At 38.2% G+C, this 12132-nt stretch overlaps 1 pseudogene; it reads left to right on the top strand.

Annotated features, from left to right (window-relative positions):
• The first annotated feature begins 9891 nt into the window (after positions 1 to 9891).
• On the top strand, positions 9892 to 10182 carry LOC111534556 (annotated as a pseudogene).
• The last annotated feature ends 1950 nt before the right edge of the window (positions 10183 to 12132 follow it).

Raw genomic sequence — 12132 nt, 5'->3', positions numbered from 1 at the left:
TTTCCACTAGACTTTCTCTGATATGACCTCAGTGGGAATGGGAAGGGATATCTTGTTACTGCAAGGAGAGGATGGAAATCCAGGCCTTCCATGTGGTCCCCATTGATAGTAAAGGGGGATGGAGCACTCCTTACAGGCAAGTGGGGATGAAAGACCTGGTTTCTATTGGAACTTCTATCAGTCCTTGGAAAATCTGGCTGTATCCTTATAACCTTACAAAAATGGAAGTCCAGGATCCCCACTCAGCTTTTACTGATATGGGTGGGGATGGGGGTAACAGTTTGACTGAAGTATAGCAATCAATGTCAAAAATTTTTGCTTTGCTAGGGACCTATTTCCTGGTCCTTTGGCTAGAGAAAGTAAGTTTTTGCTGGGATATTTTTGGTCTTCGCCATTGTCATCCTAGGTTGCTTGCTTCTTCAGCTTTAAGTCTAGAACATATAACGAGAGAAAAAAAAAAATCCAGTAAACTCACTGCTATGTTGTTCCATGGGTCCAAAGGTCCCCAGCTGGTCTGCCTTTCACCTTTCAGAGTCTTCTTGTATTTGTTTTATATATAATGTTCAAGGGAAAATAAAGAAATAGCAATAGAGAAAAGCACCTCTGCTTTGTCTTCCTAGACATAGAAGCTTCTGTAATGTATTTTATTCCTTAAAAATATTAAATAACTAGATAGTCATTACTGACCCTTCTGAAAGAACGATATCTAGATCTGTGTTGTCCAATTGGTAGAACTGGTAACTATATGGGAGTATTTACATTTAAATTTATTAAAATTGAACAAAAGAAAAAATCCAGTTCTTCAGTTATACTAGCAATATTTTGAATGCTGAATGGAATGGTAGTCTAGTGGCTACCATATTGGATTGTGCAGATACAGAACATTTTGAGCATATGTGAAAGTCTTTTGGACAAAGTTGACTTAGTAATGAACAAAAGTAGTTCATGATACCACTAAATATTGATCTGCCACAAAAAAATATGGGAAGAACTCAAGCATGGTGGTGTGCATCTCTAGTTCTAGCTACTTGGGATGCTGATGTGGGAGGATCACTTGAGTCCAGGAGTTTGAGGTTGCAGTGAGCTTTGATCAATCAAGTCACGGCACGCCAGCCTGGGTGACAGAGCCAGACCTTGTCTCTAAACAAAACAAAACAAAACAAAACAAAACAAAACAAAATGGTTAAATAATACTATAAGACAGATGAGTGAATAAATGACACTGTGAAGGACAGAAAGAGGAGGGATATGAATTTATTCACAATGCAAATTTCCAGAATGAACACCAAACCCACTATCATACCACAAATTATATTTTTAGTGATTCTAGTCTGCTTAGGTCTGTCTCTAAGACCATCCCTTTTCCCATATGTTGGTGCAATTTGGAACAGTAAAAACTGATGTAGCAGCTGGGAGTAGCGTGTATTTACTGTGACATTGCATGTCATCTTCTGGTGTCATCTGACTTCAGCAAATGTTGGACATATTCAGTCAACATCATTCTATTTGATAGAGGGGATTCATATACTTTATAGGCTTCAGTATTTTTTAAAAATAAACTGAAGTGATATAGAGGCAACTTTAAGAAAGTACAATTTCAGAGCAGCAAAACCAAAATACAAAGAAAATAGATGCAAATAAAATGGGGGATGGTAAAAATATCATAAAGATGTCAGAACTGGAGTTTCTTATTTAACTTATTCAATAACTATTTATAAAATGCATGGTGTTATAGTTGAATTGTCAGTTACTCAAATGAGAAATTGAGCTACAGAGAAATAGGCTTGGTTGTGGGGAAAAGTAAGGAAAAGCATTTAGGCCACTTCCTTCTACATCAAGCACTCTTCCCACTTGTACTATATGGCCATCAAAAGGTCTTTCCTAGTCTTAACAGCCACACTGGATCCTTTATTATTTGAAAAAAAAAATCCGCATTTTCTACCTCAGTGGTTTACTTATGTTTTCCTCTCATTAACTCATTCCACATATATTTGTCAAGCATCCACAATGAGCAGGAACTAGTAGGCACCAATGTACATCAGTGAACAAAATGAAAGTGTCTGTCAGAACATTCTAGTGGGGGTAGGCAGAAAATAAATACAATACATTGTAAAATATGTTAGAAGATGAGTGCTATGTAAAATATGAAGAAGATGAAGCAGAACAGGTGATACGGGGATCAGATGTGAGGTATGGGCCAGATGGAGTCACTCATATAGAATTGACCCATCATCACAATTTGTTGATGTCTTAGCTCTTCTTCAATCTTCATCTCAAATGCCACCTCCCACATACAATCGTGCTCAATACCTTATTACAATTAATCCTTCCCTCTATGGTCCTATCACACTTCCCAGCTCTACTGCAACACTCAGCACCTGCTTTGTGTTAGATGTGAATGCATCTAACTCTTCATCAGAGTATAATTCCTTAATAAAGAGAATGTGCCTTATTAATCATTTAATCAATGTGCAGAGTCACATATAGGGGCTAGGTTAATACGTGTGTGCTGAATAATGAAGCCTAAATTAAACGTGAATTGACAAAGTGCTCGATTGTTTATAAAAGACAATCCTGATATTAGGATTCAAAAATATAAAGTCAGTATGTAGATACTGAATGCCTATCTTCTATTCACACTTACATTGGTCCCTTCTGCTAACATTTATAGGGCTAGAGGGATAATAAATGCTTGTTGGAGAAAGTTTTTATTTTCTGCTCTTCCTGGATTTCTAATAACAAATACCAGATATGAACATGCCAAACAAATCAAGCAAAATAATGGCATCATCAAGAACTTAAATTTGTCTTCAGAGATAAAATGCATTATTCATACAGCCTAAATCAGCCATTATACATTAGAATTTAGGCACCCTAACTAACACCATTGCCTTTTTATAGTATCATGCTTTTATTTAAGAAAATATGATTTATGTGAAGTTGTCAACCTTTATTTTTCTCTTTGTCAATGAATAAAAACCACAGAAATAATCAAGTTATATTCTTCTCTGTTTCTTTCACAAAATATATTGCTTTACATGCACTACAACCAGTAAAACTCGTTGGCTAAGAAATTGTATTTTTTACAAGATGATAACCTGCTATCTTGAAAGCGCTGTCACAAACAATATCCATATACTCATACTACCAGATAAAGCATAGCTATAAAACTGAGTTTAATTACACACTCTGTAGGTGTGCTGAAGGATAGGTATGAACAAAAGCCTTTCCCTAAACAATCACATAACTAAAAGTACAATGTAGCTTTTGCATTTTACTACTTTTAAAAAAATCAGTTTTAGAATTTAAAGATTTAATTAGTACCTAATTAGAACATGCTTATAAATTCTTAGTAATTCAGTAGATTGAATTGGTTGAATTAGTGATTAATGTTGCTTTTTTGTTTATTTATTTTTTTTTTTTGAGATGGAGTCTTGCTCTGTGGCCCAGACTGGAGTGCAGTGGCCGGATCTCAGCTCACTGCAAGCTCCGCCTCCCGGGTTTACGCCATTCTCCTGCCTCAGCCTCCGGAGTAGCTGGGACTACAGGCGCCCGCCACCTCGCCCGGCTAGTTTTTTGTATTTTTTAGTAGAGACGGGGTTTCACCGTGTTTGCCAGAATGGTCTCGATCTCCTGACCTCGTGATCCGCCCGTCTCGGCCTCCCAAAGTGCTGGGATTACAGGCGTGAGCCACCGAGCCCGGCCTAATGTTGCTTTTTTGAAAAGAGATGTGACAACATGAAATATTAATGAATGTTCTACTAGAATTACTAATGATGGATTCTTCTGATGAAGAAGAATTTAAAGCAAACCTCTTTTAAATAAGGAGAGGTGTTTGCATTCTTAATATATTTTATTAAACTGAAACATTGATGTTTCTCTTAAAGGTACTTATTTTTATCCAAAATGTACATACAGTATACATTTTAATTAAATTTTATTCCCGATATGCAGGGCATTACTATAGAGTACAATCAATTAGGAGGAGTTTAATTGCTAAGGTTAGCATTCTCATTATTAGACAAATGTTATTATAATTATAGGCAAGTAAAGTAGTTAAGTCGTAAGTGAGAAACGTAACAATGGTGAATGATAGAATGAATGTATGGTCAGAGGCAGAATGAATGCAAAAAAAGTACAGGATGACAACTTATACAACAGACCATGCCTGTACCCACTAGATTCAATGTTTGTCAAAGAATATGGCTATGGCTTATTTCTATTTTCCTACTGTGAGTAGTACAATGCTGTGTGTGTGTGTGTGTGTGTGTGTGTGTGTGTGTGTGTATAGGCCTCCAGTATGTATTTGACTAATTTAATTAGGTACATAGGGCAAGCCAAGTAGCTGGCCCTAGTTACTCTATGTCTTTGAGGCTGTAGGTCAGTGTTATCCAAACAAGTGATAAATTCAACAAAAATTAAAATTGTTATGTAAAATTATATGAAACAATTTTAGTTGTTTGACTTGATTTTTAAATGTTTTGATCACCTGTTTGTAGTCCTATTATTATGAGAAAGTTCAAAGTTTAAGTGTGCCAAATCTATGATTAATCTTCTTTGGTGGAAAATACTGACATTAATTTTTCTCATAATAATTATTTTGATTTAAATGTATCGTTAGGCACATTTTTAATGAGGAAGTATGTTCACATATGTACATAAAATTTGAATTTGGCATCTGTGAATACAGAATGGACATTTTAATGCACTGCTGCCTAAATACACTCATATACACAGACATACATATATCTATATTAAGTTTATAAGTTTGGTCAGGCACAGGGGCTCATGCTTGTAATCCCAGCACTTTGCAAGGCTGAGGCATTAAGATTGCTTGAGGACAGGAGTTTGAGAACAGCCTGGACAACATAGCAAGACCTTCATCTCTACAAAAAAATATAAAAATTAGCTGGGCATGGTGGCACACACCTGTAATCCCACCTACTCAGGAGGCTGAGGAAGGAGGATTGCTTGATGCCATGAGTGCAAGGCTGCAGTGAGCTACGATTGCACCACTGCACTTCTGCCTGGGTGACACAGTGAGACCCTGTCTCTAAAAAAGAAAAAACAGTTTATAAGTTTAGAAATTACAAACGTGCTTGTCTATTATATGGATATGGTATGGGGACTCAACAGAGAATATTTTTTTTTTTTTTTTTTTTTTTTTTTTTTTTTTTTTTTTTTTTTTTTGAGACGGAGTCTTGCTCTGTCGCCCGGGCTGGAGTGCAGTGGCCGGATCTCAGCTCACTGCAAGCTCCGCCTCCCGGGTTTAGGCCATTCTCCTGCCTCAGCCTCCGGAGTAGCTGGGACTACAGGCGCCCGCCACCTCGCCCGGCTAGTTTTTGTATTTTTAGTAGAGACGGGGTTTCACCGTGTAGACCAGGATGGTCTCGATCTCCTGACCTCGTGATCCGCCCGTCTCGGCCTCCCAAAGTGCTGGGATTACAGGCTTGAGCCACCGCGCCCGGCCTTCAACAGAGAATATTTTATTTGTGTAAAAGTGACAAGCATTTTTGTAAAATATTTACATTATATGAGTTTATTTTAGCTACACAATTTCACATTTGAATTAAAGTTAACTCAGGACTGCAAATTCCTCTTGCATTTTGTAGATGCTCTGACTTGCTGCTGCTAGTTTATCAGTAAACATTAGTTGGGTGTTGTCACAGTAAATGGAAAAAATGTTATCTGTCAGTATTAGTAGGCCCACTCGTGTCAGCAGATAACAGAGAGAAGAGAAATAAGGTGTCATGTTGAAGTATGAAAAACGAAAAGACTTTTAAGAAGTATATAATAGTCCCATCCTTATCCTAGGGGCTAGGGTCCAAGACTCCTAGAGGATACCTGAAACCAAGGATAGTACCAAATCCTATTATATATTATATTTTTTCAATCTGATAACCAAAAAGCCTGCTAAGTGACTAATAGATGGGTAGCATATAGATCATGGATATGTTGGACAAAGGGATGATTCACAGTGGTGTGGGATCACGTGAGATTTCATCAGGCTACTCAGAATTGTGTGCAACTTAAAACATATGAATTGCTTATTTATGAAATTTTCCATTTAATATTTTTGGCTTGAGATTGACCACAGGTAAATTAAACCTCAGAAAGTAAGACCACCTATAAGCGGGAACTACTGTACTTATCCTTTTAAGAGTGACTCCTGGCCAGGCACGGTGGCTTACGCATGTAATCCCAGCACTTTGGGAGGCCGAGGTGGGCAGATCACGAGGTCAGGAGATTGAGACCATCCTGGCCAACATGGTGAAACCCCGTCTCCACTAAAAATACAAAAAATTAGCTGGGCCTAGTGGTGGGCACCTGTAGTCCCAGTTACTCGGGAGGCTGAGGCAGGAGAATGGCGTGAACCCGGGAGGCAGAGCTTGCAGTGAGCCACTGTACTCCAGCCTGGGCAACAGAGCGAGACTCAGTCTCAAAAGAAAAAAAAAAAAAAAGAGTGACTCCTTTAAATATTATTTTCAGGGCAATACACAAATAGCATAATTGAAAAACATTCAATAAAAAGCAATTTACAAGTAATATGATTTAAGAAGTGGGTACATATAGTTTCCATTGTAACTTGTAATATACACTAAGGTGGTATATGATCTTTAACAAGATGAAAACAAATAATAAAAATTGTTTTTAGGTAATATCTGCTCATACTTCATGGAGATTTTTTCAAGGAAAGATCTACAATAGGAACTTTTTTTTTTTTACCTTAAAACACCAGTGCAGTGAAACTTATCTCTGCTTATCTAGACTCTGTTCAGTTGTAACTCCCCCTTCAAAGTATTTGTCTTTAATTCATTTTATTCCTGTTAGTCCAAAATGCAATTTAAAAACCCCACACATCTCAAAATGTCAATTCAAAGTGGCATTTACTATCCAGGCACTAAAGTATTCAGCACCTGTAATATGCCTAGTATTGGGCTACATATGCAATGGGATTACTTAAAAATCAAAACCATGCATTTTGTTTCATAGTTAAACAAAAAGCATGCATTTTGTTTCATAGTTAAGACTTATGCATAGTGACCCATTAAAGAACACAGTATGCCAGGCTTTATATGCAGACAAAAGTGCTATGGTAATTCTGAGAATTGTTGTATTATTATGAAGTGAGAAGTTGGGAAAAATCATGGAGAAGGTAAAGCAAATTAGGAATGCTGTAAATGCCTAAAGTGGATGGTGAGGAGGAAAAGACAGTGTTCAAGGTTAGGGAAACAGCAAGAACAAAAAGAGTGAAAAAGGTGAGATATTTTAGGCTGGGGAAAATTAATCATCATCCTAAAGCAGATTCGTGTGTTTGGAGTGGTGGGGACCAGTCTTTTTTATATCTCCAAGCTTTGCTTTCAAATTTACAACTGTCAAGTTTCAGAGTTTCTCACCTATCTTTATCTCGTTGAGGATTTTACTTATAGCATTCTCTTGGTCATGCTGTCCTGATTTTACCTTATTGCATAAGCTTTTCACTCTAGAATCAGAATATCCTTTCTTATATAGTTCTATACACTGAACAGTTGCCCATTTCCTGTTTTTTTTTTTTTTTTTCTTTTCTTTTCTTTTTTCTTTTTATCTAGCTGCCAGCATTTTTTTCTCTTAAGACTAGCATTGAAGATCCGGGACATGATCCAGGCTTAAGTTGGCCAATGCACTTCAGTCCGCAAATGTTTAAGCCCTTACTGGGAACAGGCATATATACAGATGGAAAAGCCATGGTTCTTGCCCTTTGGAAGCTTTTAGCCAGGGTAAAGCCTCTTTCCTGCCTCAAGTCTGCCTATATTGTTTTCAACTACAATTGCAATTTTAAGTTTGCCAAAATAGGAAAAAATAAAATGAAATGATAAATGCTAAGAAGGCTAAAAAATCACCAAAAATAAGAATGAATAGCTTATATTTGTGAGGCATCTGTGACAAAAGGGTAGCATGGTAGAGTCGTTTGGGTCTTTACTCTGTCACTTCAAGTATAACTTTGAACAAGATGATACAGGGAAAGAAGAGGGGAACTGGCATTTCTTGATTATCTATGATGTGTCCAGAACGATGACTGGTATTAATTATGTATTATTATTTAATATTCATAGATCACACTACCTCCAAGCCCCCTTAGAAAACCATACCACCACCACAAAAAAACAACAACCAGATTCTTCCTCTTTTAAAGACGACCAAAACTTAGGTGCAGATAGGCTAACCTTGGAGTTTCAGACAGACCTGAGATTTCACCCTGGTCTCAACCCCTTAGCTCTACCACTTACTAGATTTTTGGCTAAGTCATTCATTCATTTATTCAATACCTAGTATATGTCAAGCATGCTGCTTGACACTGGGTTTGTTGTTGTTGTTGTTTGCTTGTTTTTTGGAGACAGAATCTTGCTGTTTTGCCCAGGCTGGAGTGCAGTGGCATGAACTCTGCTCACTGCAACCTCCGCCTCCCAGGTTCAAGCAACATTCCTGCCTCAGCCTCTTGAGTAGCTGGGATTACAGGCACACGCCACCATGTCTAGCTAATTTTTGTATTTTAGTAGAGACAGGGTTTCACCGTGTTGGCCAGGCTGGTCTCAAACTCCTGACCTCAGGTCATCCACCCACCTCGGCTTCCCAAAGGGTTGGGATTACAGGCACGAGCCACTGTGCCCAACCGACACTGGGTTTTAAGGCAACATTGTGGCATGCTCCCTTTCCTCAAAGCTCTTACAGTTCAGTAGAGGCAGACAGCCATGTAAGGAAGTCCCTGTAGTTAAGTGATAGATGTAGTTCTGAGGGTCTGTAAACTGTAGTTGGGGTACAAACTAGAACCTAGCCCATTCTAACCCTGAATTGGTAGGTGACAGAGCTCGGGAAAGCTCTCAGAGGGGAGGTTACCCTGGAATCCACATAGTCACCCATTGAATCAGGTGATCATGAGAAGAACAAGATATTCTAACCCAAGTGAGCATTAGGGCCTGAAACAGCTTGGTAAGAAATGAAAGTGTTTCAGGTCTGACTGGAGTAGAGAGCTGCAAGGTAGGGGTAATAAAATCTACTTCACTTGTTAGAGGATTAAAGAGGTAATATATAGAGAGTGCTAACCATAATGTCTGAGACATACTAGGTGCTCAAAAAAATGTTTCTTTTCTGCTTCCTTTCAGTTTCTCCAATTGATTATATCACTTTCCACCTCTGAAATTCCGTAATTTTTATCACACTGTATGGGTTCTGATTGTGAACTGGTTCACACACTACTTAGCATGCTGTTCATGTTCAGTTAACAGTCTCTACCACATTTGATAGAAGCCTGGGTAAAACAAGATGTAAATTTTAATAAATGATTGAAGCAAAAGCTGAATTGAACTTCAATATTTTCTTCTCTGTCCCTCTATGGTAACTACAGTAACTTGAATCGATTCTTTTGCATATGTGTGTCATGAATATATAGACCTTTAGTATCAGTTCAACGCACTGAGGCAGAATTTAATATGTTTCCAGGGGAACTGTCCATTTGCTTCCAAACTGACAAGAGCTGCTTTCCTGTCTCCAGAGGTTTGTAAGATCACAACATCCACCATACTGCCAGGAGGAGACTTGAAGGTAACGTACCATAATAATATGACCTTAGAACCCATCATTTGTACAGAACTTAGAGTCAGCCTTATCTCCACCCCCAATTTGTCTCCGTCTCTATTATACGGTCCTGTACATACTTTATCCCCTTCAAAAGTGTGTAAACTCTGAAGCCATGACTTGTTTTATTCAACTTGTTCAGCTGCTGCTAGCTGCCCCAATCTACAGTGCTTTACCCTTTTCAGATAATTAGCAAATATTTGTTAAATTTTACAGACACCAAGTTGTTTTCTTTTCTCTACTCGCGTGCAGTGTGGTGGCAGCAGGCATGGTCTTGAGATGCAGAATTACAGTGGCGAGCTTGTGGACCTGTACACGCAGCAGAAAGGCTCTACTAGTAATCGCATTATTGGTGTCAAGAACCATGCGTCCATCCAGATGAATGTGGTAGAGGTTGACAAGGTCATAGGCAGGTTTAATAGCCAGTTTAAAACCTGTGCTATCTGCGAGGTCATTTGCAGGGTGGGTAAGTCAGATGACTACATTCTGTGATTGGCCAAGGCCAGTGGCATCATCTGAAAAAATTTTTGACTGGAGAGAATCATGGATATGGAAAGTTTGTCATAAATAAATAGTGAAAACCTAAAAAGAGAGAAAAAAAAAAGAAATTAAAAAACATTAAAAAAAAACCCAGTTAATCAGAAATTAAACATAATCCCACTTATTATAGTAGGGTTCCCTGAGCTGTGGCGGCACACTCATCTAAGATAAGTAGATGGAGGGTACAGCAGGAGGTACCTTATCATTTCAGACTGTAGCTGTCATGTCATTTATCATGTATTTTCAAAGAATCTGTATGGTGTGGTTAAAAGCATGAGCCATAAAGTCATAATAGCTGTTTTTGAACCCTATTTAAAATCGTAAGACATTGCGCTTGTGCCTAACCTTTTTGTGCATCAGTATTCTGTTCTGTAGAGTAAGAGTAATCATAGATGCTATCAAATAGTGTTATCAGAAAGTTTTACTGAGTTAATACATGTAAAGCATTTTAGGATAGCATGGGCATATTGCAAGTGCCCAATAAGGGTTAGTTCTTACTTTGTACTCTGCTAAAGTTTTATATAAATGTTAACAGGAGGCAAGGTAGTAGCTTGTCTACAGGAAGGAAATGCAGGGCTATAAAGAAGAGGGAGGACTGGGCATGGTGGCTCATGCCTATAATCCCAGCACTTTGGGAGGCCAAGGCGGGTGGATCACGAGGTCAGGAGATCAAGGCCATCCTGGCCAACATGGTGAAAACCCGTCTGTACTAAAAATACAAAAATTAGCTGGGTGTGGTGGCACACACCTGTAATCCCAGCTACTTGGGAGGCAGGGGCAGGGGAATTGCTTGAACCCAGGGCGCAGAGGTTACAGTGAGCTGAGATCGCACCACTGCACTCCAGCCTGGCAACAGAGCAATACTCTGTCTCAAAAAAAAAAAAAAAAAAAAGGGTGGGAACATATCCAGAAATATGTTTGTAATCCTACTCTAGGAGAGATACTTCTCTAGGGAGAAAGCTATCCCTGTCATGAGGTGTGAGGACAAGGTACGGAACTCCCCTTATCCCCTGCCTCATTTGCTGGGTAAGGACGAAAGCGTCTCTCTTGGTGGTGAAGATGCCTATATCCTGCAGTCTTTTTTAAAAGCATGGTCAAGCTTTTTTAAAAGCATGGTCAAAACTCTATCACAGAATTGTATTTCATGTCAAATGAGTCATATTTCCTGTTAAGAATATTCGCGAGTATCTTGGTATTTTGCACTATACAATCAGATTTCTTTTTTAGGCATATATGAAATTTTACAAGGTATAGTGATGATATGGAGTAGTTTTAACAGAGGATTTAAATATTACTGATATCTTAAAAGCATTTGTTTTAATAATGGAGGCATATATATTCTGTTAATAGACCTTATAACTTTTACTTTTTTGGAAAGCAAAGACATGAACATTTAACTTGGTGTAATGTAATAATGTTAGGCAGGAAAAATATTCTTTTAAAAAAGTTAAAAGAAATGTTTTGTAGAGACAGAGGCTCACTGCGTTGCCCAGGTTTGTCTCAAATTCCTGGCCACGAATGATCCTCCTGCCTCTGCATCCATAAGTGCTGGGATTATAGGTGTGAACCATCACGCCTGGCCAAGGAAAAATAATTATTCCTAACAGTAAAACACAGTGAGGCTAATGATGATAGAAGACATGTTATCAAAGGAAAACACTGACTTATGAGGAAAAATGATTAATCAGGTATTGGGAGAGATGACTTATGAAGGTCACTGTGGCAGTGGAATAAGCCTTTTGGGATAAGGACATTTATTTAATCTGTGTCAGTCTTTCTCACTTCTCATAGGTCTTTGAGAGCCACCTTAATGCAAAATACATGGGGGTTAGGTTATATTTTTCCAGTAGAAGACAAAATGTAGCAATCACTCTTTCTTCCCTCATTGTCAAAATTCTTCCCGTTTAAGGATCTCAGAATCCTGCAGTTAGCTACGATCATGTATTGACTTTACCAGAAATGTGTAACATGAAATGTGTA

Source organism: Piliocolobus tephrosceles, chromosome 3 (genome assembly GCF_002776525.5).
Source record: "Piliocolobus tephrosceles isolate RC106 chromosome 3, ASM277652v3, whole genome shotgun sequence".
Lineage (NCBI taxonomy): Eukaryota > Metazoa > Chordata > Mammalia > Primates > Cercopithecidae > Piliocolobus > Piliocolobus tephrosceles.
The sequence above is the reverse complement of the archived record's forward strand: the minus strand, read 5'-3'. Positions and strand labels throughout refer to the sequence as shown.